General features: G+C 54.4%; 28 non-coding genes across 28 annotated transcripts; 11 read left to right on the top strand and 17 right to left on the bottom strand.

Moving 5' to 3' along the window:
- Positions 1-602: 602 nt before the first annotated feature.
- On the bottom strand, positions 603-674 carry TRNAE-CUC (transfer RNA glutamic acid (anticodon CUC)). Its single transcript has one exon. It is a non-coding gene; the product is annotated as a tRNA-Glu (tRNA).
- A 340-nt stretch (positions 675-1,014) lies between these two features.
- TRNAE-CUC (transfer RNA glutamic acid (anticodon CUC)) lies at positions 1,015-1,086 on the bottom strand. Its single transcript has one exon. It is a non-coding gene; the product is annotated as a tRNA-Glu (tRNA).
- An 894-nt stretch (positions 1,087-1,980) lies between these two features.
- On the top strand, positions 1,981-2,063 carry TRNAL-UAA (transfer RNA leucine (anticodon UAA)). Its single transcript has one exon. It is a non-coding gene; the product is annotated as a tRNA-Leu (tRNA).
- Positions 2,064-4,317: 2,254 nt separating this feature from the next.
- Positions 4,318-4,400, top strand: TRNAL-UAA (transfer RNA leucine (anticodon UAA)). The gene has a single exon. It is a non-coding gene; the product is annotated as a tRNA-Leu (tRNA).
- Positions 4,401-5,693: 1,293 nt separating this feature from the next.
- Positions 5,694-5,765, bottom strand: TRNAE-CUC (transfer RNA glutamic acid (anticodon CUC)). The gene has a single exon. It is a non-coding gene; the product is annotated as a tRNA-Glu (tRNA).
- Positions 5,766-6,658: 893 nt separating this feature from the next.
- TRNAL-UAA (transfer RNA leucine (anticodon UAA)) lies at positions 6,659-6,741 on the top strand. The gene has a single exon. It is a non-coding gene; the product is annotated as a tRNA-Leu (tRNA).
- Positions 6,742-7,645: 904 nt separating this feature from the next.
- Positions 7,646-7,717, bottom strand: TRNAE-CUC (transfer RNA glutamic acid (anticodon CUC)). Its single transcript has one exon. It is a non-coding gene; the product is annotated as a tRNA-Glu (tRNA).
- A 340-nt stretch (positions 7,718-8,057) lies between these two features.
- TRNAE-CUC (transfer RNA glutamic acid (anticodon CUC)) lies at positions 8,058-8,129 on the bottom strand. Its single transcript has one exon. It is a non-coding gene; the product is annotated as a tRNA-Glu (tRNA).
- Positions 8,130-9,023: 894 nt separating this feature from the next.
- TRNAL-UAA (transfer RNA leucine (anticodon UAA)) lies at positions 9,024-9,106 on the top strand. The gene has a single exon. It is a non-coding gene; the product is annotated as a tRNA-Leu (tRNA).
- A 1,293-nt stretch (positions 9,107-10,399) lies between these two features.
- On the bottom strand, positions 10,400-10,471 carry TRNAE-CUC (transfer RNA glutamic acid (anticodon CUC)). The gene has a single exon. It is a non-coding gene; the product is annotated as a tRNA-Glu (tRNA).
- A 902-nt stretch (positions 10,472-11,373) lies between these two features.
- TRNAL-UAA (transfer RNA leucine (anticodon UAA)) lies at positions 11,374-11,456 on the top strand. The gene has a single exon. It is a non-coding gene; the product is annotated as a tRNA-Leu (tRNA).
- A 904-nt stretch (positions 11,457-12,360) lies between these two features.
- On the bottom strand, positions 12,361-12,432 carry TRNAE-CUC (transfer RNA glutamic acid (anticodon CUC)). The gene has a single exon. It is a non-coding gene; the product is annotated as a tRNA-Glu (tRNA).
- A 340-nt stretch (positions 12,433-12,772) lies between these two features.
- On the bottom strand, positions 12,773-12,844 carry TRNAE-CUC (transfer RNA glutamic acid (anticodon CUC)). Its single transcript has one exon. It is a non-coding gene; the product is annotated as a tRNA-Glu (tRNA).
- Positions 12,845-13,737: 893 nt separating this feature from the next.
- Positions 13,738-13,820, top strand: TRNAL-UAA (transfer RNA leucine (anticodon UAA)). The gene has a single exon. It is a non-coding gene; the product is annotated as a tRNA-Leu (tRNA).
- A 904-nt stretch (positions 13,821-14,724) lies between these two features.
- Positions 14,725-14,796, bottom strand: TRNAE-CUC (transfer RNA glutamic acid (anticodon CUC)). Its single transcript has one exon. It is a non-coding gene; the product is annotated as a tRNA-Glu (tRNA).
- Positions 14,797-15,136: 340 nt separating this feature from the next.
- Positions 15,137-15,208, bottom strand: TRNAE-CUC (transfer RNA glutamic acid (anticodon CUC)). The gene has a single exon. It is a non-coding gene; the product is annotated as a tRNA-Glu (tRNA).
- An 894-nt stretch (positions 15,209-16,102) lies between these two features.
- TRNAL-UAA (transfer RNA leucine (anticodon UAA)) lies at positions 16,103-16,185 on the top strand. Its single transcript has one exon. It is a non-coding gene; the product is annotated as a tRNA-Leu (tRNA).
- Positions 16,186-17,089: 904 nt separating this feature from the next.
- TRNAE-CUC (transfer RNA glutamic acid (anticodon CUC)) lies at positions 17,090-17,161 on the bottom strand. Its single transcript has one exon. It is a non-coding gene; the product is annotated as a tRNA-Glu (tRNA).
- A 340-nt stretch (positions 17,162-17,501) lies between these two features.
- Positions 17,502-17,573, bottom strand: TRNAE-CUC (transfer RNA glutamic acid (anticodon CUC)). The gene has a single exon. It is a non-coding gene; the product is annotated as a tRNA-Glu (tRNA).
- Positions 17,574-18,462: 889 nt separating this feature from the next.
- On the top strand, positions 18,463-18,545 carry TRNAL-UAA (transfer RNA leucine (anticodon UAA)). The gene has a single exon. It is a non-coding gene; the product is annotated as a tRNA-Leu (tRNA).
- A 904-nt stretch (positions 18,546-19,449) lies between these two features.
- Positions 19,450-19,521, bottom strand: TRNAE-CUC (transfer RNA glutamic acid (anticodon CUC)). The gene has a single exon. It is a non-coding gene; the product is annotated as a tRNA-Glu (tRNA).
- A 340-nt stretch (positions 19,522-19,861) lies between these two features.
- On the bottom strand, positions 19,862-19,933 carry TRNAE-CUC (transfer RNA glutamic acid (anticodon CUC)). Its single transcript has one exon. It is a non-coding gene; the product is annotated as a tRNA-Glu (tRNA).
- Positions 19,934-20,827: 894 nt separating this feature from the next.
- On the top strand, positions 20,828-20,910 carry TRNAL-UAA (transfer RNA leucine (anticodon UAA)). The gene has a single exon. It is a non-coding gene; the product is annotated as a tRNA-Leu (tRNA).
- A 1,293-nt stretch (positions 20,911-22,203) lies between these two features.
- TRNAE-CUC (transfer RNA glutamic acid (anticodon CUC)) lies at positions 22,204-22,275 on the bottom strand. The gene has a single exon. It is a non-coding gene; the product is annotated as a tRNA-Glu (tRNA).
- Positions 22,276-23,177: 902 nt separating this feature from the next.
- Positions 23,178-23,260, top strand: TRNAL-UAA (transfer RNA leucine (anticodon UAA)). Its single transcript has one exon. It is a non-coding gene; the product is annotated as a tRNA-Leu (tRNA).
- Positions 23,261-24,164: 904 nt separating this feature from the next.
- On the bottom strand, positions 24,165-24,236 carry TRNAE-CUC (transfer RNA glutamic acid (anticodon CUC)). Its single transcript has one exon. It is a non-coding gene; the product is annotated as a tRNA-Glu (tRNA).
- A 340-nt stretch (positions 24,237-24,576) lies between these two features.
- On the bottom strand, positions 24,577-24,648 carry TRNAE-CUC (transfer RNA glutamic acid (anticodon CUC)). Its single transcript has one exon. It is a non-coding gene; the product is annotated as a tRNA-Glu (tRNA).
- Positions 24,649-25,542: 894 nt separating this feature from the next.
- Positions 25,543-25,625, top strand: TRNAL-UAA (transfer RNA leucine (anticodon UAA)). Its single transcript has one exon. It is a non-coding gene; the product is annotated as a tRNA-Leu (tRNA).
- Positions 25,626-25,950: the final 325 nt, after the last annotated feature.

Below are 25,950 nucleotides of genomic sequence, written 5' to 3'. Positions count from 1 at the left end.
ACGGGCGATGCCCTGACGGGTCAGCCAGTCACCGTCTAGGCCCGGTACACCCCTGTGAATAATAGAGCGTCCAACCTCAAATCAGGCTACAGGGCCCTTCAGCCCATAGAAGGAGAACCTGTCAACAAACGGGGCGAGGGCAATGCTCGGGCCCCTTGCGAAGCCTTTGCCAAGCTCCAAAGGCTGCACTTTCCCAGCAGACCACAGCTCTGTATGCAAATCAAGCAGCTACGACCCCTCCCTCCCCTGCTTTTCTCCTCCAAACCGGTACGCAACCATTTCTGCAGCCCTCTGCCCCAGGGTCCCGGGCAAGGTCTTGGTCTGATGAGGCTAGGGATGGTGGGCGAGCTCGGCTTTGGCAGGGCGACAGGACTAATATTTTCTCTACAGCTTTGGAAGAAAGAAAGCTTCCTTTTTGGGGCACAGGCCCACTTCTAGCGGCGACAGCTTCCGGTAAGGGACCATGCTGAAAAGATGCTTGGAGTTACCGCCAGGGGAGCCACGCCGCTATTGCCTGTGAGTGAAGCTACATTTGAAAGAAATATTTTTTGAGACGCAGTTGTTTGAATTTCTGTAAAAATGTCATTCAGTAAAAGCCTCTCTTCCCTGACCGGGAATCGAACCCGGGCCGCGGCGGTGAGAGCGCCGAATCCTAACCACTAGACCACCAGGGAGACCGCTGGACAGCTCGGGAAGGCCGGGCAGTGGTGTCCGAGTGCACAATGCCTGCAGGTGCCTCAAAGGCCAGTCCATTGGGGGACTGGGAAGAGAGGGGGAGGGCCGAGCAGATAGGTTCTCTCCAGCGGTGAAAAAGGAAGCTGCCTTTTTTGCGTCAAGGGCAGTCTTTCCGCAGCGACAGGAGAATGAATGGGACTCTGCCATAAACACGTTTTGCGTCGCGCTGAGGGCACTTCCTCCATTTTGTGCACGCAAATCTGCATCTGGGAGCAAGATTTCCGGTCGCCAGTTAACTGCATTGCTGTAAATAAAAATGTCAGTTGTTAAAAGAGCTCCTTCCCTGACCGGGAATCGAACCCGGGCCGCGGCGGTGAGAGCGCCGAATCCTAACCACTAGACCACCAGGGACGGTGGGTGCACCCCGTTGCGTGTCGCTCAGATGGTGGCGTCCGAGTCCAAAGGCTGAGGGCCTCTGCTACAATGGGCACCAGTGCCTGCAGGTCTTCGGGGGCCGTTTCTGCTAATAAATAAATAAATAAAGAAATAAAGAAAGAAAGAAAGAAAGAAAACAAAAACACTTGTGATGGTCTGCGAAAAGGGGAGCTTAGAGATTGAAGACAGCATCACTTTGGGAACGTTTGCGCTTTCACTTCCAAGCGCTGATATTCCTGTCTTGCTCTCCTGAAAGGACAGCCTTCCTCGCTATGAGCTTTTGTGGGTCAGTGCTGAAGCTCCCCCTAGAGGCTGCCGCTGAAGATGCACACTCACAACTAACCCTCCTTAGGAGAACTGCTTCGTGGGAGAGCACGTTTATTAAAAGGCGGCAGGCCATGATTGCCTGCGAGACACAGCAGGGTTACCATGCAGAGTTCAAAGGGGGCTTTGCTTGTACAGCAAGTGCCGGAGGGCAAGAAGGGATGACATAGGAGCTGCCCTTTTTTCGGGCTCGCACACCAAGGCCTGCACCAGCCTTCGAGGCTCAGCCTGCCTCTGGACTGCCCTAGACCACCTTTACTCAAAGCACACACTCTGGTCGGGGACTCGAAGCCAGGCCCGTGGCAGTGAAAGCACCAAATCCTCACCACTAGGCCACCGGGGAAACGACTGCAGCACCCGGGAGGTTTCCGCAACCGTACTTGCAGTCAGCTGGAGGCTATTGTAATGCTGTTAAGTGAGAGACGTTTGCCGCTCGCAAGCCAATTCCATCCAACCTCCTGCAGGGGGCACTCTGGGCTGGTTTTCCACTTGTTCGCCTGCTGCTGAAACAGCAAAGATTCAATTCGAAGCCCTTTGCAGCAGCTCACCAGGATGGCCGAGTGGTTAAGGCGTTGGACTTAAGATCCAATGGACAAGTGTCCGCGTGGGTTCGAGCCCCACTCCTGGTACAGGTTTTTACTCTTCTTACCTAAATGCGGCAGCAGCTTCGCACAAGCCCTTTCCTGCTGTCTGTAGGCAGTGCCCCTACCTCAAAGCCCTGAGGCTTGAGTTCACCTGAAAAGAGCAACAAGGAATCGTTGCCCGTAGACTCTTTTCCTGGAAAACCTTTGCATTTTTGTACCATGTCCCTCGCATCCCAAGCTTAAGCCGCCAAAGTTGGCAGAGCTTGTGCAACCCCGCCAACAGCCCTACCACCCCAAAAGAAAATTGGGCAGGGATTCCCGCCTCCGCTTCCGAAACGGGCTTCCAAACGGGCGATGCCCTGACGGGTCAGCCAGTCACCGTCTAGGCCCGGTACACCCCTGTGAATAATAGAGCGTCCAACCTCAAATCAGGCTACAGGGCCCTTCAGCCCATAGAAGGAGAACCTGTCAACAAACGGGGCGAGGGCAATGCTCGGGCCCCTTGCGAAGCCTTTGCCAAGCTCCAAAGGCTGCACTTTCCCAGCAGACCACAGCTCTGTATGCAAATCAAGCAGCTACGACCCCTCCCTCCCCTGCTTTTCTCCTCCAAACCGGTACGCAACCATTTCTGCAGCCCTCTGCCCCAGGGTCCCGGGCAAGGTCTTGGTCTGATGAGGCTAGGGATGGTGGGCGAGCTCGGCTTTGGCAGGGCGACAGGACTAATATTTTCTCTACAGCTTTGGAAGAAAGAAAGCTTCCTTTTTGGGGCACAGGCCCACTTCTAGCGGCGACAGCTTCCGGTAAGGGACCATGCTGAAAAGATGCTTGGAGTTACCGCCAGGGGAGCCACGCCGCTATTGCCTGTGAGTGAAGCTACATTTGAAAGAAATATTTTTTGAGACGCAGTTGTTTGAATTTCTGTAAAAATGTCATTCAGTAAAAGCCTCTCTTCCCTGACCGGGAATCGAACCCGGGCCGCGGCGACCACTAGACCACCAGGGAGACCGCTGGACAGCTCGGGAAGGCCGGGCAGTGGTGTCCGAGTGCACAATGCCTGCAGGTGCCTCAAAGGCCAGTCCATTGGGGGACTGGGAAGAGAGGGGGAGGGCCGAGCAGATAGGTTCTCTCCAGCGGTGAAAAAGGAAGCTGCCTTTTTTGCGTCAAGTGCAGTCTTTCCGCAGCGACAGGAGAATGAATGGGACTCTGCCATAAACACGTTTTGCGTCGCGCTGAGGGCACTTCCTCCATTTTGTGCACGCAAATCTGCATCTGGGAGCAAGATTTCCGGTCGCCAGTTAACTGCATTGCTGTAAATAAAAATGTCAGTTGTTAAAAGAGCTCCTTCCCTGACCGGGAATCGAACCCGGGCCGAATCCTAACCACTAGACCACCAGGGACGGTGGGTGCACCCCGTTGCGTGTCGCTCAGATGGTGGCGTCCGAGTCCAAAGGCTGAGGGCCTCTGCTACAATGGGCACCAGTGCCTGCAGGTCTTCGGGGGCCGTTTCTGCTAATAAATAAATAAATAAATAAATAAAGAAATAAAGAAAGAAAGAAAGAAAGAAAACAAAAACACTTGTGATGGTCTGCGAAAAGGGGAGCTTAGAGATTGAAGACAGCATCACTTTGGGAACGTTTGCGCTTTCACTTCCAAGCGCTGATATTCCTGTCTTGCTCTCCTGAAAGGACAGCCTTCCTCGCTATGAGCTTTTGTGGGTCAGTGCTGAAGCTCCCCCTAGAGGCTGCCGCTGAAGATGCACACTCACAACTAACCCTCCTTAGGAGAACTGCTTCGTGGGAGAGCACGTTTATTAAAAGGCGGCAGGCCATGATTGCCTGCGAGACACAGCAGGGTTACCATGCAGAGTTCAAAGGGGGCTTTGCTTGTACAGCAAGTGCCGGAGGGCAAGAAGGGATGACATAGGAGCTGCCCTTTTTTCGGGCTCGCACACCAAGGCCTGCACCAGCCTTCGAGGCTCAGCCTGCCTCTGGACTGCCCTAGACCACCTTTACTCAAAGCACACACTCTGATCGGGGACTCGAAGCCAGGCCCGTGGCAGTGAAAGCACCAAATCCTCACCACTAGGCCACCGGGGAAACGACTGCAGCACCCGGGAGGTTTCCGCAACCGTACTTGCAGTCAGCTGGAGGCTATTGTAATGCTGTTAAGTGAGAGACGTTTGCCGCTCGCAAGCCAATTCCATCCAACCTCCTGCAGGGGGCACTCTGGGCTGGTTTTCCACTTGTTCGCCTGCTGCTGAAACAGCAAAGATTCAATTCGAAGCCCTTTGCAGCAGCTCACCAGGATGGCCGAGTGGTTAAGGCGTTGGACTTAAGATCCAATGGACAAGTGTCCGCGTGGGTTCGAGCCCCACTCCTGGAACAGGTTTTTACTCTTCTTACCTAAATGCGGCAGCAGCTTCGCACAAGCCCTTTCCTGCTGTCTGTAGGCAGTGCCCCTACCTCAAAGCCCTGAGGCTTGAGTTCACCTGAAAAGAGCAACAAGGAATCGTTGCCCGTAGACTCTTTTCCTGGAAAACCTTTGCATTTTTGTACCATGTCCCTCGCATCCCAAGCTTAAGCCGCCAAAGTTGGCAGAGCTTGTGCAACCCCGCCAACAGCCCTACCACCCCAAAAGAAAATTGGGCAGGGATTCCCGCCTCCGCTTCCGAAACGGGCTTCCAAACGGGCGATGCCCTGACGGGTCAGCCAGTCACCGTCTAGGCCCGGTACACCCCTGTGAATAATAGAGCGTCCAACCTCAAATCAGGCTACAGGGCCCTTCAGCCCATAGAAGGAGAACCTGTCAACAAACGGGGCGAGGGCAATGCTCGGGCCCCTTGCGAAGCCTTTGCCAAGCTCCAAAGGCTGCACTTTCCCAGCAGACCACAGCTCTGTATGCAAATCAAGCAGCTACGACCCCTCCCTCCCCTGCTTTTCTCCTCCAAACCGGTACGCAACCATTTCTGCAGCCCTCTGCCCCAGGGTCCCGGGCAAGGTCTTGGTCTGATGAGGCTAGGGATGGTGGGCGAGCTCGGCTTTGGCAGGGCGACAGGACTAATATTTTCTCTACAGCTTTGGAAGAAAGAAAGCTTCCTTTTTGGGGCACAGGCCCACTTCTAGCGGCGACAGCTTCCGGTAAGGGACCATGCTGAAAAGATGCTTGGAGTTACCGCCAGGGGAGCCACGCCGCTATTGCCTGTGAGTGAAGCTACATTTGAAAGAAATATTTTTTGAGACGCAGTTGTTTGAATTTCTGTAAAAATGTCATTCAGTAAAAGCCTCTCTTCCCTGACCGGGAATCGAACCCGGGCCTAACCACTAGACCACCAGGGAGACCGCTGGACAGCTCGGGAAGGCCGGGCAGTGGTGTCCGAGTGCACAATGCCTGCAGGTGCCTCAAAGGCCAGTCCATTGGGGGACTGGGAAGAGAGGGGGAGGGCCGAGCAGATAGGTTCTCTCCAGCGGTGAAAAAGGAAGCTGCCTTTTTTGCGTCAAGGGCAGTCTTTCCGCAGCGACAGGAGAATGAATGGGACTCTGCCATAAACACGTTTTGCGTCGCGCTGAGGGCACTTCCTCCATTTTGTGCACGCAAATCTGCATCTGGGAGCAAGATTTCCGGTCGCCAGTTAACTGCATTGCTATAAATAAAAATGTCAGTTGTTAAAAGAGCTCCTTCCCTGACCGGGAATCGAACCCGGGCCGCGGCGGTGAGAGCACCGAATCCTAACCACTAGACCACCCGGGACGGTGGGTGCACCCCGTTGCGTGTCGCTCAGATGGTGGCGTCCGAGTCCAAAGGCTGAGGGCCTCTGCTACAATGGGCACCAGTGCCTGCAGGTCTTCGGGGCCGTTTCTGCTAATAAATAAATAAATAAAGAAATAAAGAAAGAAAGAAAGAAAGAAAACAAAAACACTTGTGATGGTCTGCGAAAAGGGGAGCTTAGAGATTGAAGACAGCATCACTTTGGGAACGTTTGCGCTTTCACTTCCAAGCGCTGATATTCCTGTCTTGCTCTCCTGAAAGGACAGCCTTCCTCGCTATGAGCTTTTGTGGGTCAGTGCTGAAGCTCCCCCTAGAGGCTGCCGCTGAAGATGCACACTCACAACTAACCCTCCTTAGGAGAACTGCTTCGTGGGAGAGCACGTTTATTAAAAGGCGGCAGGCCATGATTGCCTGCGAGACACAGCAGGGTTACCATGCAGAGTTCAAAGGGGGCTTTGCTTGTACAGCAAGTGCCGGAGGGCAAGAAGGGATGACATAGGAGCTGCCCTTTTTTCGGGCTCGCACACCAAGGCCTGCACCAGCCTTCGAGGCTCAGCCTGCCTCTGGACTGCCCTAGACCACCTTTACTCAAAGCACACACTCTGGTCGGGGACTCGAAGCCAGGCCCGTGGCAGTGAAAGCACCAAATCCTCACCACTAGGCCACCGGGGAAACGACTGCAGCACCCGGGAGGTTTCCGCAACCGTACTTGCAGTCAGCTGGAGGCTATTGTAATGCTGTTAAGTGAGAGACGTTTGCCGCTCGCAAGCCAATTCCATCCAACCTCCTGCAGGGGGCACTCTGGGCTGGTTTTCCACTTGTTCGCCTGCTGCTGAAACAGCAAAGATTCAATTCGAAGCCCTTTGCAGCAGCTCACCAGGATGGCCGAGTGGTTAAGGCGTTGGACTTAAGATCCAATGGACAAGTGTCTGCGTGGGTTCGAGCCCCACTCCTGGTACAGGTTTTTACTCTTCTTACCTAAATGCGGCAGCAGCTTCGCACAAGCCCTTTCCTGCTGTCTGTAGGCAGTGCCCCTACCTCAAAGCCCTGAGGCTTGAGTTCACCTGAAAAGAGCAACAAGGAATCGTTGCCCGTAGACTCTTTTCCTGGAAAACCTTTGCATTTTTGTACCATGTCCCTCGCATCCCAAGCTTAAGCCGCCAAAGTTGGCAGAGCTTGTGCAACCCCGCCAACAGCCCTACCACCCCAAAAGAAAATTGGGCAGGGATTCCCGCCTCCGCTTCCGAAACGGGCTTCCAAACGGGCGATGCCCTGACGGGTCAGCCAGTCACCGTCTAGGCCCGGTACACCCCTGTGAATAATAGAGCGTCCAACCTCAAATCAGGCTACAGGGCCCTTCAGCCCATAGAAGGAGAACCTGTCAACAAACGGGGCGAGGGCAATGCTCGGGCCCCTTGCGAAGCCTTTGCCAAGCTCCAAAGGCTGCACTTTCCCAGCAGACCACAGCTCTGTATGCAAATCAAGCAGCTACGACCCCTCCCTCCCCTGCTTTTCTCCTCCAAACCGGTACGCAACCATTTCTGCAGCCCTCTGCCCCAGGGTCCCGGGCAAGGTCTTGGTCTGATGAGGCTAGGGATGGTGGGCGAGCTCGGCTTTGGCAGGGCGACAGGACTAATATTTTCTCTACAGCTTTGGAAGAAAGAAAGCTTCCTTTTTGGGGCACAGGCCCACTTCTAGCGGCGACAGCTTCCGGTAAGGGACCATGCTGAAAAGATGCTTGGAGTTACCGCCAGGGGAGCCACGCCGCTATTGCCTGTGAGTGAAGCTACATTTGAAAGAAATATTTTTTGAGACGCAGTTGTTTGAATTTCTGTAAAAATGTCATTCAGTAAAAGCCTCTCTTCCCTGACCGGGAATCGAACCCGGGCCGCGGCGGTGAGAGCGCCGAATCCTAACCACTAGACCACCAGGGAGACCGCTGGACAGCTCGGGAAGGCCGGGCAGTGGTGTCCGAGTGCACAATGCCTGCAGGTGCCTCAAAGGCCAGTCCATTGGGGGACTGGGAAGAGAGGGGGAGGGCCGAGCAGATAGGTTCTCTCCAGCGGTGAAAAAGGAAGCTGCCTTTTTTGCGTCAAGGGCAGTCTTTCCGCAGCGACAGGAGAATGAATGGGACTCTGCCATAAACACGTTTTGCGTCGCGCTGAGGGCACTTCCTCCATTTTGTGCACGCAAATCTGCATCTGGGAGCAAGATTTCCGGTCGCCAGTTAACTGCATTGCTGTAAATAAAAATGTCAGTTGTTAAAAGAGCTCCTTCCCTGACCGGGAATCGAACCCGGGCCGTGGCGGTGAGAGCGCCGAATCCTAACCACTAGACCACCAGGGACGGTGGGTGCACCCCGTTGCGTGTCGCTCAGATGGTGGCGTCCGAGTCCAAAGGCTGAGGGCCTCTGCTACAATGGGCACCAGTGCCTGCAGGTCTTCGGGGGCCGTTTCTGCTAATAAATAAATAAATAAAGAAATAAAGAAAGAAAGAAAGAAAGAAAACAAAAACACTTGTGATGGTCTGCGAAAAGGGGAGCTTAGAGATTGAAGACAGCATCACTTTGGGAACGTTTGCGCTTTCACTTCCAAGCGCTGATATTCCTGTCTTGCTCTCCTGAAAGGACAGCCTTCCTCGCTATGAGCTTTTGTGGGTCAGTGCTGAAGCTCCCCCTAGAGGCTGCCGCTGAAGATGCACACTCACAACTAACCCTCCTTAGGAGAACTGCTTCGTGGGAGAGCACGTTTATTAAAAGGCGGCAGGCCATGATTGCCTGCGAGACACAGCAGGGTTACCATGCAGAGTTCAAAGGGGGCTTTGCTTGTACAGCAAGTGCCGGAGGGCAAGAAGGGATGACATAGGAGCTGCCCTTTTTTCGGGCTCGCACACCAAGGCCTGCACCAGCCTTCGAGGCTCAGCCTGCCTCTGGACTGCCCTAGACCACCTTTACTCAAAGCACACACTCTGGTCGGGGACTCGAAGCCAGGCCCGTGGCAGTGAAAGCACCAAATCCTCACCACTAGGCCACCGGGGAAACGACTGCAGCACCCGGGAGGTTTCCGCAACCGTACTTGCAGTCAGCTGGAGGCTATTGTAATGCTGTTAAGTGAGAGACGTTTGCCGCTCGCAAGCCAATTCCATCCAACCTCCTGCAGGGGGCACTCTGGGCTGGTTTTCCACTTGTTCGCCTGCTGCTGAAACAGCAAAGATTCAATTCGAAGCCCTTTGCAGCAGCTCACCAGGATGGCCGAGTGGTTAAGGCGTTGGACTTAAGATCCAATGGACAAGTGTCCGCGTGGGTTCGAGCCCCACTCCTGGTACAGGTTTTTACTCTTCTTACCTAAATGCGGCAGCAGCTTCGCACAAGCCCTTTCCTGCTGTCTGTAGGCAGTGCCCCTACCTCAAAGCCCTGAGGCTTGAGTTCACCTGAAAAGAGCAACAAGGAATCGTTGCCCGTAGACTCTTTTCCTGGAAAACCTTTGCATTTTTGTACCATGTCCCTCGCATCCCAAGCTTAAGCCGCCAAAGTTGGCAGAGCTTGTGCAACCCCGCCAACAGCCCTACCACCCCAAAAGAAAATTGGGCAGGGATTCCCGCCTCCGCTTCCGAAACGGGCTTCCAAACGGGCGATGCCCTGACGGGTCAGCCAGTCACCGTCTAGGCCCGGTACACCCCTGTGAATAATAGAGCGTCCAACCTCAAATCAGGCTACAGGGCCCTTCAGCCCATAGAAGGAGAACCTGTCAACAAACGGGGCGAGGGCAATGCTCGGGCCCCTTGCGAAGCCTTTGCCAAGCTCCAAAGGCTGCACTTTCCCAGCAGACCACAGCTCTGTATGCAAATCAAGCAGCTACGACCCCTCCCTCCCCTGCTTTTCTCCTCCAAACCGGTACGCAACCATTTCTGCAGCCCTCTGCCCCAGGGTCCCGGGCAAGGTCTTGGTCTGATGAGGCTAGGGATGGTGGGCGAGCTCGGCTTTGGCAGGGCGACAGGACTAATATTTTCTCTACAGCTTTGGAAGAAAGAAAGCTTCCTTTTTGGGGCACAGGCCCACTTCTAGCGGCGACAGCTTCCGGTAAGGGACCATGCTGAAAAGATGCTTGGAGTTACCGCCAGGGGAGCCACGCCGCTATTGCCTGTGAGTGAAGCTACATTTGAAAGAAATATTTTTTGAGACGCAGTTGTTTGAATTTCTGTAAAAATGTCATTCAGTAAAAGCCTCTCTTCCCTGACCGGGAATCGAACCCGGGCCTAACCACTAGACCACCAGGGAGACCGCTGGACAGCTCGGGAAGGCCGGGCAGTGGTGTCCGAGTGCACAATGCCTGCAGGTGCCTCAAAGGCCAGTCCATTGGGGGACTGGGAAGAGAGGGGGAGGGCCGAGCAGATAGGTTCTCTCCAGCGGTGAAAAAGGAAGCTGCCTTTTTTGCGTCAAGTGCAGTCTTTCCGCAGCGACAGGAGAATGAATGGGACTCTGCCATAAACACGTTTTGCGTCGCGCTGAGGGCACTTCCTCCATTTTGTGCACGCAAATCTGCATCTGGGAGCAAGATTTCCGGTCGCCAGTTAACTGCATTGCTGTAAATAAAAATGTCAGTTGTTAAAAGAGCTCCTTCCCTGACCGGGAATCGAACCCGGGCCGCGGCGGTGAGAGCGCCGAATCCTAACCACTAGACCACCAGGGACGGTGGGTGCACCCCGTTGCGTGTCGCTCAGATGGTGGCGTCCGAGTCCAAAGGCTGAGGGCCTCTGCTACAATGGGCACCAGTGCCTGCAGGTCTTCGGGGGCCGTTTCTGCTAATAAATAAATAAATAAATAAATAAAGAAATAAAGAAAGAAAGAAAGAAAGAAAACAAAAACACTTGTGATGGTCTGCGAAAAGGGGAGCTTAGAGATTGAAGACAGCATCACTTTGGGAACGTTTGCGCTTTCACTTCCAAGCGCTGATATTCCTGTCTTGCTCTCCTGAAAGGACAGCCTTCCTCGCTATGAGCTTTTGTGGGTCAGTGCTGAAGCTCCCCCTAGAGGCTGCCGCTGAAGATGCACACTCACAACTAACCCTCCTTAGGAGAACTGCTTCGTGGGAGAGCACGTTTATTAAAAGGCGGCAGGCCATGATTGCCTGCGAGACACAGCAGGGTTACCATGCAGAGTTCAAAGGGGGCTTTGCTTGTACAGCAAGTGCCGGAGGGCAAGAAGGGATGACATAGGAGCTGCCCTTTTTTCGGGCTCGCACACCAAGGCCTGCACCAGCCTTCGAGGCTCAGCCTGCCTCTGGACTGCCCTAGACCACCTTTACTCAAAGCACACACTCTGGTCGGGGACTCGAAGCCAGGCCCGTGGCAGTGAAAGCACCAAATCCTCACCACTAGGCCACCGGGGAAACGACTGCAGCACCCGGGAGGTTTCCGCAACCGTACTTGCAGTCAGCTGGAGGCTATTGTAATGCTGTTAAGTGAGAGACGTTTGCCGCTCGCAAGCCAATTCCATCCAACCTCCTGCAGGGGGCACTCTGGGCTGGTTTTCCACTTGTTCGCCTGCTGCTGAAACAGCAAAGATTCAATTCGAAGCCCTTTGCAGCAGCTCACCAGGATGGCCGAGTGGTTAAGGCGTTGGACTTAAGATCCAATGGACAAGTGTCTGCGTGGGTTCGAGCCCCACTCCTGGTACAGGTTTTTACTCTTCTTACCTAAATGCGGCAGCAGCTTCGCACAAGCCCTTTCCTGCTGTCTGTAGGCAGTGCCCCTACCTCAAAGCCCTGAGGCTTGAGTTCACCTGAAAAGAGCAACAAGGAATCGTTGCCCGTAGACTCTTTTCCTGGAAAACCTTTGCATTTTTGTACCATGTCCCTCGCATCCCAAGCTTAAGCCGCCAAAGTTGGCAGAGCTTGTGCAACCCCGCCAACAGCCCTACCACCCCAAAAGAAAATTGGGCAGGGATTCCCGCCTCCGCTTCCGAAACGGGCTTCCAAACGGGCGATGCCCTGACGGGTCAGCCAGTCACCGTCTAGGCCCGGTACACCCCTGTGAATAATAGAGCGTCCAACCTCAAATCAGGCTACAGGGCCCTTCAGCCCATAGAAGGAGAACCTGTCAACAAACGGGGCGAGGGCAATGCTCGGGCCCCTTGCGAAGCCTTTGCCAAGCTCCAAAGGCTGCACTTTCCCAGCAGACCACAGCTCTGTATGCAAATCAAGCAGCTACGACCCCTCCCTCCCCTGCTTTTCTCCTCCAAACCGGTACGCAACCATTTCTGCAGCCCTCTGCCCCAGGGTCCCGGGCAAGGTCTTGGTCTGATGAGGCTAGGGATGGTGGGCGAGCTCGGCTTTGGCAGGGCGACAGGACTAATATTTTCTCTACAGCTTTGGAAGAAAGAAAGCTTCCTTTTTGGGGCACAGGCCCACTTCTAGCGGCGACAGCTTCCGGTAAGGGACCATGCTGAAAAGATGCTTGGAGTTACCGCCAGGGGAGCCACGCCGCTATTGCCTGTGAGTGAAGCTACATTTGAAAGAAATATTTTTTGAGACGCAGTTGTTTGAATTTCTGTAAAAATGTCATTCAGTAAAAGCCTCTCTTCCCTGACCGGGAATCGAACCCGGGCCGCGGCGGTGAGAGCGCCGAATCCTAACCACTAGACCACCAGGGAGACCGCTGGACAGCTCGGGAAGGCCGGGCAGTGGTGTCCGAGTGCACAATGCCTGCAGGTGCCTCAAAGGCCAGTCCATTGGGGGACTGGGAAGAGAGGGGGAGGGCCGAGCAGATAGGTTCTCTCCAGCGGTGAAAAAGGAAGCTGCCTTTTTTGCGTCAAGGGCAGTCTTTCCGCAGCGACAGGAGAATGAATGGGACTCTGCCATAAACACGTTTTGCGTCGCGCTGAGGGCACTTCCTCCATTTTGTGCACGCAAATCTGCATCTGGGAGCAAGATTTCCGGTCGCCAGTTAACTGCATTGCTATAAATAAAAATGTCAGTTGTTAAAAGAGCTCCTTCCCTGACCGGGAATCGAACCCGGGCCGCGGCGGTGAGAGCACCGAATCCTAACCACTAGACCACCCGGGACGGTGGGTGCACCCCGTTGCGTGTCGCTCAGATGGTGGCGTCCGAGTCCAAAGGCTGAGGGCCTCTGCTACAATGGGCACCAGTGCCTGCAGGTCTTCGGGGCCGTTTCTGCTAATAAATAAATAAATAAAGAAATAAAGAAAGAAAGAAAGAAAGAAAACAAAAACACTTGTGATGGTCTGCGAAAAGGGGAGCTTAGAGATTGAAGACAGCATCACTTTGGGAACGTTTGCGCTTTCACTTCCAAGCGCTGATATTCCTGTCTTGCTCTCCTGAAAGGACAGCCTTCCTCGCTATGAGCTTTTGTGGGTCAGTGCTGAAGCTCCCCCTAGAGGCTGCCGCTGAAGATGCACACTCACAACTAACCCTCCTTAGGAGAACTGCTTCGTGGGAGAGCACGTTTATTAAAAGGCAGCAGGCCATGATTGCCTGCGAGACACAGCAGGGTTACCATGCAGAGTTCAAAGGGGGCTTTGCTTGTACAGCAAGTGCCGGAGGGCAAGAAGGGATGACATAGGAGCTGCCCTTTTTTCGGGCTCGCACACCAAGGCCTGCACCAGCCTTCGAGGCTCAGCCTGCCTCTGGACTGCCCTAGACCACCTTTACTCAAAGCACACACTCTGGTCGGGGACTCGAAGCCAGGCCCGTGGCAGTGAAAGCACCAAATCCTCACCACTAGGCCACCGGGGAAACGACTGCAGCACCCGGGAGGTTTCCGCAACCGTACTTGCAGTCAGCTGGAGGCTATTGTAATGCTGTTAAGTGAGAGACGTTTGCCGCTCGCAAGCCAATTCCATCCAACCTCCTGCAGGGGGCACTCTGGGCTGGTTTTCCACTTGTTCGCCTGCTGCTGAAACAGCAAAGATTCAATTCGAAGCCCTTTGCAACAGCTCACCAGGATGGCCGAGTGGTTAAGGCGTTGGACTTAAGATCCAATGGACAAGTGTCTGCGTGGGTTCGAGCCCCACTCCTGGTACAGGTTTTTACTCTTCTTACCTAAATGCGGCAGCAGCTTCGCACAAGCCCTTTCCTGCTGTCTGTAGGCAGTGCCCCTACCTCAAAGCCCTGAGGCTTGAGTTCACCTGAAAAGAGCAACAAGGAATCGTTGCCCGTAGACTCTTTTCCTGGAAAACCTTTGCATTTTTGTACCATGTCCCTCGCATCCCAAGCTTAAGCCGCCAAAGTTGGCAGAGCTTGTGCAACCCCGCCAACAGCCCTACCACCCCAAAAGAAAATTGGGCAGGGATTCCCGCCTCCGCTTCCGAAACGGGCTTCCAAACGGGCGATGCCCTGACGGGTCAGCCAGTCACCGTCTAGGCCCGGTACACCCCTGTGAATAATAGAGCGTCCAACCTCAAATCAGGCTACAGGGCCCTTCAGCCCATAGAAGGAGAACCTGTCAACAAACGGGGCGAGGGCAATGCTCGGGCCCCTTGCGAAGCCTTTGCCAAGCTCCAAAGGCTGCACTTTCCCAGCAGACCACAGCTCTGTATGCAAATCAAGCAGCTACGACCCCTCCCTCCCCTGCTTTTCTCCTCCAAACCGGTACGCAACCATTTCTGCAGCCCTCTGCCCCAGGGTCCCGGGCAAGGTCTTGGTCTGATGAGGCTAGGGATGGTGGGCGAGCTCGGCTTTGGCAGGGCGACAGGACTAATATTTTCTCTACAGCTTTGGAAGAAAGAAAGCTTCCTTTTTGGGGCACAGGCCCACTTCTAGCGGCGACAGCTTCCGGTAAGGGACCATGCTGAAAAGATGCTTGGAGTTACCGCCAGGGGAGCCACGCCGCTATTGCCTGTGAGTGAAGCTACATTTGAAAGAAATATTTTTTGAGACGCAGTTGTTTGAATTTCTGTAAAAATGTCATTCAGTAAAAGCCTCTCTTCCCTGACCGGGAATCGAACCCGGGCCGCGGCGGTGAGAGCGCCGAATCCTAACCACTAGACCACCAGGGAGACCGCTGGACAGCTCGGGAAGGCCGGGCAGTGGTGTCCGAGTGCACAATGCCTGCAGGTGCCTCAAAGGCCAGTCCATTGGGGGACTGGGAAGAGAGGGGGAGGGCCGAGCAGATAGGTTCTCTCCAGCGGTGAAAAAGGAAGCTGCCTTTTTTGCGTCAAGGGCAGTCTTTCCGCAGCGACAGGAGAATGAATGGGACTCTGCCATAAACACGTTTTGCGTCGCGCTGAGGGCACTTCCTCCATTTTGTGCACGCAAATCTGCATCTGGGAGCAAGATTTCCGGTCGCCAGTTAACTGCATTGCTGTAAATAAAAATGTCAGTTGTCAAAAGAGCTCCTTCCCTGACCAGGAATCGAACCCGGGCTGTGGCGGTGAGAGCGCCGAATCCTAACCACTAGACCACCAGGGACGGTGGGTGCACCCCGTTGCGTGTCGCTCAGATGGTGGCGTCCGAGTCCAAAGGCTGAGGGCCTCTGCTACAATGGGCACCAGTGCCTGCAGGTCTTCGGGGGCCGTTTCTGCTAATAAATAAATAAATAAAGAAATAAAGAAAGAAAGAAAGAAAGAAAACAAAAACACTTGTGATGGTCTGCGAAAATGGGAGCTTAGAGATTGAAGACAGCATCACTTTGGGAACGTTTGCGCTTTCACTTCCAAGCGCTGATATTCCTGTCTTGCTCTCCTGAAAGGACAGCCTTCCTCGCTATGAGCTTTTGTGGGTCAGTGCTGAAGCTCCCCCTAGAGGCTGCCGCTGAAGATGCACACTCACAACTAACCCTCCTTAGGAGAACTGCTTCGTGGGAGAGCACGTTTATTAAAAGGCGGCAGGCCATGATTGCCTGCGAGACACAGCAGGGTTACCATGCAGAGTTCAAAGGGGGCTTTGCTTGTACAGCAAGTGCCGGAGGGCAAGAAGGGATGACATAGGAGCTGCCCTTTTTTCGGGCTCGCACACCAAGGCCTGCACCAGCCTTCGAGGCTCAGCCTGCCTCTGGACTGCCCTAGACCACCTTTACTCAAAGCACACACTCTGGTCGGGGACTCGAAGCCAGGCCCGTGGCAGTGAAAGCACCAAATCCTCACCACTAGGCCACCGGGGAAACGACTGCAGCACCCGGGAGGTTTCCGCAACCGTACTTGCAGTCAGCTGGAGGCTATTGTAATGCTGTTAAGTGAGAGACGTTTGCCGCTCGCAAGCCAATTCCATCCAACCTCCTGCAGGGGGCACTCTGGGCTGGTTTTCCACTTGTTCGCCTGCTGCTGAAACAGCAAAGATTCAATTCGAAGCCCTTTGCAGCAGCTCACCAGGATGGCCGAGTGGTTAAGGCGTTGGACTTAAGATCCAATGGACAAGTGTCCGCGTGGGTTCGAGCCCCACTCCTGGTACAGGTTTTTACTCTTCTTACCTAAATGCGGCAGCAGCTTCGCACAAGCCCTTTCCTGCTGTCTGTAGGCAGTGCCCCTACCTCAAAGCCCTGAGGCTTGAGTTCACCTGAAAAGAGCAACAAGGAATCGTTGCCCGTAGACTCTTTTCCTGGAAAACCTTTGCATTTTTGTACCATGTCCCTCGCATCCCAAGCTTAAGCCGCCAAAGTTGGCAGAGCTTGTGCAACCCCGCCAACAGCCCTACCACCCCAAAAGAAAATTGGGCAGGGATTCCCGCCTCCGCTTCCGAAACGGGCTTCCAAACGGGCGATGCCCTGACGGGTCAGCCAGTCACCGTCTAGGCCCGGTACACCCCTGTGAATAATAGAGCGTCCAACCTCAAATCAGGCTACAGGGCCCTTCAGCCCATAGAAGGAGAACCTGTCAACAAACGGGGCGAGGGCAATGCTCGGGCCCCTTGCGAAGCCTTTGCCAAGCTCCAAAGGCTGCACTTTCCCAGCAGACCACAGCTCTGTATGCAAATCAAGCAGCTACGACCCCTCCCTCCCCTGCTTTTCTCCTCCAAACCGGTACGCAACCATTTCTGCAGCCCTCTGCCCCAGGGTCCCGGGCAAGGTCTTGGTCTGATGAGGCTAGGGATGGTGGGCGAGCTCGGCTTTGGCAGGGCGACAGGACTAATATTTTCTCTACAGCTTTGGAAGAAAGAAAGCTTCCTTTTTGGGGCACAGGCCCACTTCTAGCGGCGACAGCTTCCGGTAAGGGACCATGCTGAAAAGATGCTTGGAGTTACCGCCAGGGGAGCCACGCCGCTATTGCCTGTGAGTGAAGCTACATTTGAAAGAAATATTTTTTGAGACGCAGTTGTTTGAATTTCTGTAAAAATGTCATTCAGTAAAAGCCTCTCTTCCCTGACCGGGAATCGAACCCGGGCCGCGGCGGTGAGAGCGCCGAATCCTAACCACTAGACCACCAGGGAGACCGCTGGACAGCTCGGGAAGGCCGGGCAGTGGTGTCCGAGTGCACAATGCCTGCAGGTGCCTCAAAGGCCAGTCCATTGGGGGACTGGGAAGAGAGGGGGAGGGCCGAGCAGATAGGTTCTCTCCAGCGGTGAAAAAGGAAGCTGCCTTTTTTGCGTCAAGGGCAGTCTTTCCGCAGCGACAGGAGAATGAATGGGACTCTGCCATAAACACGTTTTGCGTCGCGCTGAGGGCACTTCCTCCATTTTGTGCACGCAAATCTGCATCTGGGAGCAAGATTTCCGGTCGCCAGTTAACTGCATTGCTATAAATAAAAATGTCAGTTGTTAAAAGAGCTCCTTCCCTGACCGGGAATCGAACCCGGGCCGCGGCGGTGAGAGCACCGAATCCTAACCACTAGACCACCCGGGACGGTGGGTGCACCCCGTTGCGTGTCGCTCAGATGGTGGCGTCCGAGTCCAAAGGCTGAGGGCCTCTGCTACAATGGGCACCAGTGCCTGCAGGTCTTCGGGGCCGTTTCTGCTAATAAATAAATAAATAAAGAAATAAAGAAAGAAAGAAAGAAAACAAAAACACTTGTGATGGTCTGCGAAAAGGGGAGCTTAGAGATTGAAGACAGCATCACTTTGGGAACGTTTGCGCTTTCACTTCCAAGCGCTGATATTCCTGTCTTGCTCTCCTGAAAGGACAGCCTTCCTCGCTATGAGCTTTTGTGGGTCAGTGCTGAAGCTCCCCCTAGAGGCTGCCGCTGAAGATGCACACTCACAACTAACCCTCCTTAGGAGAACTGCTTCGTGGGAGAGCACGTTTATTAAAAGGCGGCAGGCCATGACTGCCTGCGAGACACAGCAGGGTTACCATGCAGAGTTCAAAGGGGGCTTTGCTTGTACAGCAAGTGCCGGAGGGCAAGAAGGGATGACATAGGAGCTGCCCTTTTTTCGGGCTCGCACACCAAGGCCTGCACCAGCCTTCGAGGCTCAGCCTGCCTCTGGACTGCCCTAGACCACCTTTACTCAAAGCACACACTCTGGTCGGGGACTCGAAGCCAGGCCCGTGGCAGTGAAAGCACCAAATCCTCACCACTAGGCCACCGGGGAAACGACTGCAGCACCCGGGAGGTTTCCGCAACCGTACTTGCAGTCAGCTGGAGGCTATTGTAATGCTGTTAAGTGAGAGACGTTTGCCGCTCGCAAGCCAATTCCATCCAACCTCCTGCAGGGGGCACTCTGGGCTGGTTTTCCACTTGTTCGCCTGCTGCTGAAACAGCAAAGATTCAATTCGAAGCCCTTTACAGCAGCTCACCAGGATGGCCGAGTGGTTAAGGCGTTGGACTTAAGATCCAATGGACAAGTGTCTGCGTGGGTTCGAGCCCCACTCCTGGTACAGGTTTTTACTCTTCTTACCTAAATGCGGCAGCAGCTTCGCACAAGCCCTTTCCTGCTGTCTGTAGGCAGTGCCCCTACCTCAAAGCCCTGAGGCTTGAGTTCACCTGAAAAGAGCAACAAGGAATCGTTGCCCGTAGACTCTTTTCCTGGAAATCCTTTGCATTTTTGTACCATGTCCCTCGCATCCCAAGCTTAAGCCGCCAAAGTTGGCAGAGCTTGTGCAACCCCGCCAACAGCCCTACCACCCCAAAAGAAAATTGGGCAGGGATTCCCGCCTCCGCTTCCGAAACGGGCTTCCAAACGGGCGATGCCCTGACGGGTCAGCCAGTCACCGTCTAGGCCCGGTACACCCCTGTGAATAATAGAGCGTCCAACCTCAAATCAGGCTACAGGGCCCTTCAGCCCATAGAAGGAGAACCTGTCAACAAACGGGGCGAGGGCAATGCTCGGGCCCCTTGCGAAGCCTTTGCCAAGCTCCAAAGGCTGCACTTTCCCAGCAGACCACAGCTCTGTATGCAAATCAAGCAGCTACGACCCCTCCCTCCCCTGCTTTTCTCCTCCAAACCGGTACGCAACCATTTCTGCAGCCCTCTGCCCCAGGGTCCCGGGCAAGGTCTTGGTCTGATGAGGCTAGGGATGGTGGGCGAGCTCGGCTTTGGCAGGGCGACAGGACTAATATTTTCTCTACAGCTTTGGAAGAAAGAAAGCTTCCTTTTTGGGGCACAGGCCCACTTCTAGCGGCGACAGCTTCCGGTAAGGGACCATGCTGAAAAGATGCTTGGAGTTACCGCCAGGGGAGCCACGCCGCTATTGCCTGTGAGTGAAGCTACATTTGAAAGAAATATTTTTTGAGACGCAGTTGTTTGAATTTCTGTAAAAATGTCATTCAGTAAAAGCCTCTCTTCCCTGACCGGGAATCGAACCCGGGCCGCGGCGGTGAGAGCGCCGAATCCTAACCACTAGACCACCAGGGAGACCGCTGGACAGCTCGGGAAGGCCGGGCAGTGGTGTCCGAGTGCACAATGCCTGCAGGTGCCTCAAAGGCCAGTCCATTGGGGGACTGGGAAGAGAGGGGGAGGGCCGAGCAGATAGGTTCTCTCCAGCGGTGAAAAAGGAAGCTGCCTTTTTTGCGTCAAGGGCAGTCTTTCCGCAGCGACAGGAGAATGAATGGGACTCTGCCATAAACACGTTTTGCGTCGCGCTGAGGGCACTTCCTCCATTTCGTGCACGCAAATCTGCATCTGGGAGCAAGATTTCCGGTCGCCAGTTAACTGCATTGCTGTAAATAAAAATGTCAGTTGTTAAAAGAGCTCCTTCCCTGACCGGGAATCGAACCCGGGCCGTGGCGGTGAGAGCACCGAATCCTAACCACTAGACCACCAGGGACGGTGGGTGCACCCCGTTGCGTGTCGCTCAGATGGTGGCGTCCGAGTCCAAAGGCTGAGGGCCTCTGCTACAATGGGCACCAGTGCCTGCAGGTCTTCGGGGGCCGTTTCTGCTAATAAATAAATAAATAAAGAAATAAAGAAAGAAAGAAAGAAAGAAAACAAAAACACTTGTGATGGTCTGCGAAAAGGGGAGCTTAGAGATTGAAGACAGCATCACTTTGGGAACGTTTGCGCTTTCACTTCCAAGCGCTGATATTCCTGTCTTGCTCTCCTGAAAGGACAGCCTTCCTCGCTATGAGCTTTTGTGGGTCAGTGCTGAAGCTCCCCCTAGAGGCTGCCGCTGAAGATGCACACTCACAACTAACCCTCCTTAGGAGAACTGCTTCGTGGGAGAGCACGTTTATTAAAAGGCGGCAGGCCATGATTGCCTGCGAGACACAGCAGGGTTACCATGCAGAGTTCAAAGGGGGCTTTGCTTGTACAGCAAGTGCCGGAGGGCAAGAAGGGATGACATAGGAGCTGCCCTTTTTTCGGGCTCGCACACCAAGGCCTGCACCAGCCTTCGAGGCTCAGCCTGCCTCTGGACTGCCCTAGACCACCTTTACTCAAAGCACACACTCTGGTCGGGGACTCGAAGCCAGGCCCGTGGCAGTGAAAGCACCAAATCCTCACCACTAGGCCACCGGGGAAACGACTGCAGCACCCGGGAGGTTTCCGCAACCGTACTTGCAGTCAGCTGGAGGCTATTGTAATGCTGTTAAGTGAGAGACGTTTGCCGCTCGCAAGCCAATTCCATCCAACCTCCTGCAGGGGGCACTCTGGGCTGGTTTTCCACTTGTTCGCCTGCTGCTGAAACAGCAAAGATTCAATTCGAAGCCCTTTGCAGCAGCTCACCAGGATGGCCGAGTGGTTAAGGCGTTGGACTTAAGATCCAATGGACAAGTGTCCGCGTGGGTTCGAGCCCCACTCCTGGTACAGGTTTTTACTCTTCTTACCTAAATGCGGCAGCAGCTTCGCACAAGCCCTTTCCTGCTGTCTGTAGGCAGTGCCCCTACCTCAAAGCCCTGAGGCTTGAGTTCACCTGAAAAGAGCAACAAGGAATCGTTGCCCGTAGACTCTTTTCCTGGAAAACCTTTGCATTTTTGTACCATGTCCCTCGCATCCCAAGCTTAAGCCGCCAAAGTTGGCAGAGCTTGTGCAACCCCGCCAACAGCCCTACCACCCCAAAAGAAAATTGGGCAGGGATTCCCGCCTCCGCTTCCGAAACGGGCTTCCAAACGGGCGATGCCCTGACGGGTCAGCCAGTCACCGTCTAGGCCCGGTACACCCCTGTGAATAATAGAGCGTCCAACCTCAAATCAGGCTACAGGGCCCTTCAGCCCATAGAAGGAGAACCTGTCAACAAACGGGGCGAGGGCAATGCTCGGGCCCCTTGCGAAGCCTTTGCCAAGCTCCAAAGGCTGCACTTTCCCAGCAGACCACAGCTCTGTATGCAAATCAAGCAGCTACGACCCCTCCCTCCCCTGCTTTTCTCCTCCAAACCGGTACGCAACCATTTCTGCAGCCCTCTGCCCCAGGGTCCCGGGCAAGGTCTTGGTCTGATGAGGCTAGGGATGGTGGGCGAGCTCGGCTTTGGCAGGGCGACAGGACTAATATTTTCTCTACAGCTTTGGAAGAAAGAAAGCTTCCTTTTTGGGGCACAGGCCCACTTCTAGCGGCGACAGCTTCCGGTAAGGGACCATGCTGAAAAGATGCTTGGAGTTACCGCCAGGGGAGCCACGCCGCTATTGCCTGTGAGTGAAGCTACATTTGAAAGAAATATTTTTTGAGACGCAGTTGTTTGAATTTCTGTAAAAATGTCATTCAGTAAAAGCCTCTCTTCCCTGACCGGGAATCGAACCCGGGCCTAACCACTAGACCACCAGGGAGACCGCTGGACAGCTCGGGAAGGCCGGGCAGTGGTGTCCGAGTGCACAATGCCTGCAGGTGCCTCAAAGGCCAGTCCATTGGGGGACTGGGAAGAGAGGGGGAGGGCCGAGCAGATAGGTTCTCTCCAGCGGTGAAAAAGGAAGCTGCCTTTTTTGCGTCAAGTGCAGTCTTTCCGCAGCGACAGGAGAATGAATGGGACTCTGCCATAAACACGTTTTGCGTCGCGCTGAGGGCACTTCCTCCATTTTGTGCACGCAAATCTGCATCTGGGAGCAAGATTTCCGGTCGCCAGTTAACTGCATTGCTGTAAATAAAAATGTCAGTTGTTAAAAGAGCTCCTTCCCTGACCGGGAATCGAACCCGGGCCGCAGCGGTGAGAGCGCCGAATCCTAACCACTAGACCACCAGGGACGGTGGGTGCACCCCGTTGCGTGTCGCTCAGATGGTGGCGTCCGAGTCCAAAGGCTGAGGGCCTCTGCTACAATGGGCACCAGTGCCTGCAGGTCTTCGGGGGCCGTTTCTGCTAATAAATAAATAAATAAATAAATAAAGAAATAAAGAAAGAAAGAAAGAAAGAAAACAAAAACACTTGTGATGGTCTGCGAAAAGGGGAGCTTAGAGATTGAAGACAGCATCACTTTGGGAACGTTTGCGCTTTCACTTCCAAGCGCTGATATTCCTGTCTTGCTCTCCTGAAAGGACAGCCTTCCTCGCTATGAGCTTTTGTGGGTCAGTGCTGAAGCTCCCCCTAGAGGCTGCCGCTGAAGATGCACACTCACAACTAACCCTCCTTAGGAGAACTGCTTCGTGGGAGAGCACGTTTATTAAAAGGCGGCAGGCCATGATTGCCTGCGAGACACAGCAGGGTTACCATGCAGAGTTCAAAGGGGGCTTTGCTTGTACAGCAAGTGCCGGAGGGCAAGAAGGGATGACATAGGAGCTGCCCTTTTTTCGGGCTCGCACACCAAGGCCTGCACCAGCCTTCGAGGCTCAGCCTGCCTCTGGACTGCCCTAGACCACCTTTACTCAAAGCACACACTCTGGTCGGGGACTCGAAGCCAGGCCCGTGGCAGTGAAAGCACCAAATCCTCACCACTAGGCCACCGGGGAAACGACTGCAGCACCCGGGAGGTTTCCGCAACCGTACTTGCAGTCAGCTGGAGGCTATTGTAATGCTGTTAAGTGAGAGACGTTTGCCGCTCGCAAGCCAATTCCATCCAACCTCCTGCAGGGGGCACTCTGGGCTGGTTTTCCACTTGTTCGCCTGCTGCTGAAACAGCAAAGATTCAATTCGAAGCCCTTTGCAGCAGCTCACCAGGATGGCCGAGTGGTTAAGGCGTTGGACTTAAGATCCAATGGACAAGTGTCTGCGTGGGTTCGAGCCCCACTCCTGGTACAGGTTTTTACTCTTCTTACCTAAATGCGGCAGCAGCTTCGCACAAGCCCTTTCCTGCTGTCTGTAGGCAGTGCCCCTACCTCAAAGCCCTGAGGCTTGAGTTCACCTGAAAAGAGCAACAAGGAATCGTTGCCCGTAGACTCTTTTCCTGGAAAACCTTTGCATTTTTGTACCATGTCCCTCGCATCCCAAGCTTAAGCCGCCAAAGTTGGCAGAGCTTGTGCAACCCCGCCAACAGCCCTACCACCCCAAAAGAAAATTGGGCAGGGATTCCCGCCTCCGCTTCCGAAACGGGCTTCCAAACGGGCGATGCCCTGACGGGTCAGCCAGTCACCGTCTAGGCCCGGTACACCCCTGTGAATAATAGAGCGTCCAACCTCAAATCAGGCTACAGGGCCCTTCAGCCCATAGAAGGAGAACCTGTCAACAAACGGGGCGAGGGCAATGCTCGGGCCCCTTGCGAAGCCTTTGCCAAGCTCCAAAGGCTGCACTTTCCCAGCAGACCACAGCTCTGTATGCAAATCAAGCAGCTACGACCCCTCCCTCCCCTGCTTTTCTCCTCCAAACCGGTACGCAACCATTTCTGCAGCCCTCTGCCCCAGGGTCCCGGGCAAGGTCTTGGTCTGATGAGGCTAGGGATGGTGGGCGAGCTCGGCTTTGGCAGGGCGACAGGACTAATATTTTCTCTACAGCTTTGGAAGAAAGAAAGCTTCCTTTTTGGGGCACAGGCCCACTTCTAGCGGCGACAGCTTCCGGTAAGGGACCATGCTGAAAAGATGCTTGGAGTTACCGCCAGGGGAGCCACGCCGCTATTGCCTGTGAGTGAAGCTACATTTGAAAGAAATATTTTTTGAGACGCAGTTGTTTGAATTTCTGTAAAAATGTCATTCAGTAAAAGCCTCTCTTCCCTGACCGGGAATCGAACCCGGGCCGCGGCGGTGAGAGCGCCGAATCCTAACCACTAGACCACCAGGGAGACCGCTGGACAGCTCGGGAAGGCCGGGCAGTGGTGTCCGAGTGCACAATGCCTGCAGGTGCCTCAAAGGCCAGTCCATTGGGGGACTGGGAAGAGAGGGGGAGGGCCGTGCAGATAGGTTCTCTCCAGCGGTGAAAAAGGAAGCTGCCTTTTTTGCGTCAAGGGCAGTCTTTCCGCAGCGACAGGAGAATGAATGGGACTCTGCCATAAACACGTTTTGCGTCGCGCTGAGGGCACTTCCTCCATTTTGTGCACGCAAATCTGCATCTGGGAGCAAGATTTCCGGTCGCCAGTTAACTGCATTGCTGTAAATAAAAATGTCAGTTGTTAAAAGAGCTCCTTCCCTGACCGGGAATCGAACCCGGGCCGCGGCGGTGAGAGCGCTGAATCCTAACCACTAGACCACCAGGGACGGTGGGTGCACCCCGTTGCGTGTCGCTCAGATGGTGGCGTCCGAGTCCAAAGGCTGAGGGCCTCTGCTACAATGGGCACCAGTGCCTGCAGGTCTTCGGGGGCCGTTTCTGCTAATAAATAAATAAATAAAGAAATAAAGAAAGAAAGAAAGAAAGAAAACAAAAACACTTGTGATGGTCTGCGAAAAGGGGAGCTTAGAGATTGAAGACAGCATCACTTTGGGAACGTTTGCGCTTTCACTTCCAAGCGCTGATATTCCTGTCTTGCTCTCCTGAAAGGACAGCCTTCCTCGCTATGAGCTTTTGTGGGTCAGTGCTGAAGCTCCCCCTAGAGGCTGCCGCTGAAGATGCACACTCACAACTAACCCTCCTTAGGAGAACTGCTTCGTGGGAGAGCACGTTTATTAAAAGGCGGCAGGCCATGATTGCCTGCGAGACACAGCAGGGTTACCATGCAGAGTTCAAAGGGGGCTTTGCTTGTACAGCAAGTGCCGGAGGGCAAGAAGGGATGACATAGGAGCTGCCCTTTTTTCGGGCTCGCACACCAAGGCCTGCACCAGCCTTCGAGGCTCAGCCTGCCTCTGGACTGCCCTAGACCACCTTTACTCAAAGCACACACTCTGGTCGGGGACTCGAAGCCAGGCCCGTGGCAGTGAAAGCACCAAATCCTCACCACTAGGCCACCGGGGAAACGACTGCAGCACCCGGGAGGTTTCCGCAACCGTACTTGCAGTCAGCTGGAGGCTATTGAAATGCTGTTAAGTGAGAGACGTTTGCCGCTCGCAAGCCAATTCCATCCAACCTCCTGCAGGGGGCACTCTGGGCTGGTTTTCCACTTGTTCGCCTGCTGCTGAAACAGCAAAGATTCAATTCGAAGCCCTTTGCAGCAGCTCACCAGGATGGCCGAGTGGTTAAGGCGTTGGACTTAAGATCCAATGGACAAGTGTCCGCGTGGGTTCGAGCCCCACTCCTGGTACAGGTTTTTACTCTTCTTACCTAAATGCGGCAGCAGCTTCGCACAAGCCCTTTCCTGCTGTCTGTAGGCAGTGCCCCTACCTCAAAGCCCTGAGGCATGAGTTCACCTGAAAAGAGCAACAAGGAATCGTTGCCCGTAGACTCTTTTCCTGGAAAACCTTTGCATTTTTGTACCATGTCCCTCGCATCCCAAGCTTAAGCCGCCAAAGTTGGCAGAGCTTGTGCAACCGCGCCAACAGCCCTACCACCCCAAAAGAAAATTGGGCAGGGATTCCCGCCTCCGCTTCCGAAACGGGCTTCCAAACGGGCGATGCCCTGACGGGTCA

Source organism: Ambystoma mexicanum, chromosome 5p, assembly GCF_040938575.1.
Source record: "Ambystoma mexicanum isolate Mex_15411 chromosome 5p, UKY_AmexF1_1, whole genome shotgun sequence".
In the NCBI taxonomy this organism is placed as follows: Eukaryota; Metazoa; Chordata; class Amphibia; order Caudata; family Ambystomatidae; genus Ambystoma; species Ambystoma mexicanum.
Note: the sequence above shows the minus strand (reverse complement) of the source record. Positions and strands in the feature narration are given on the sequence as shown.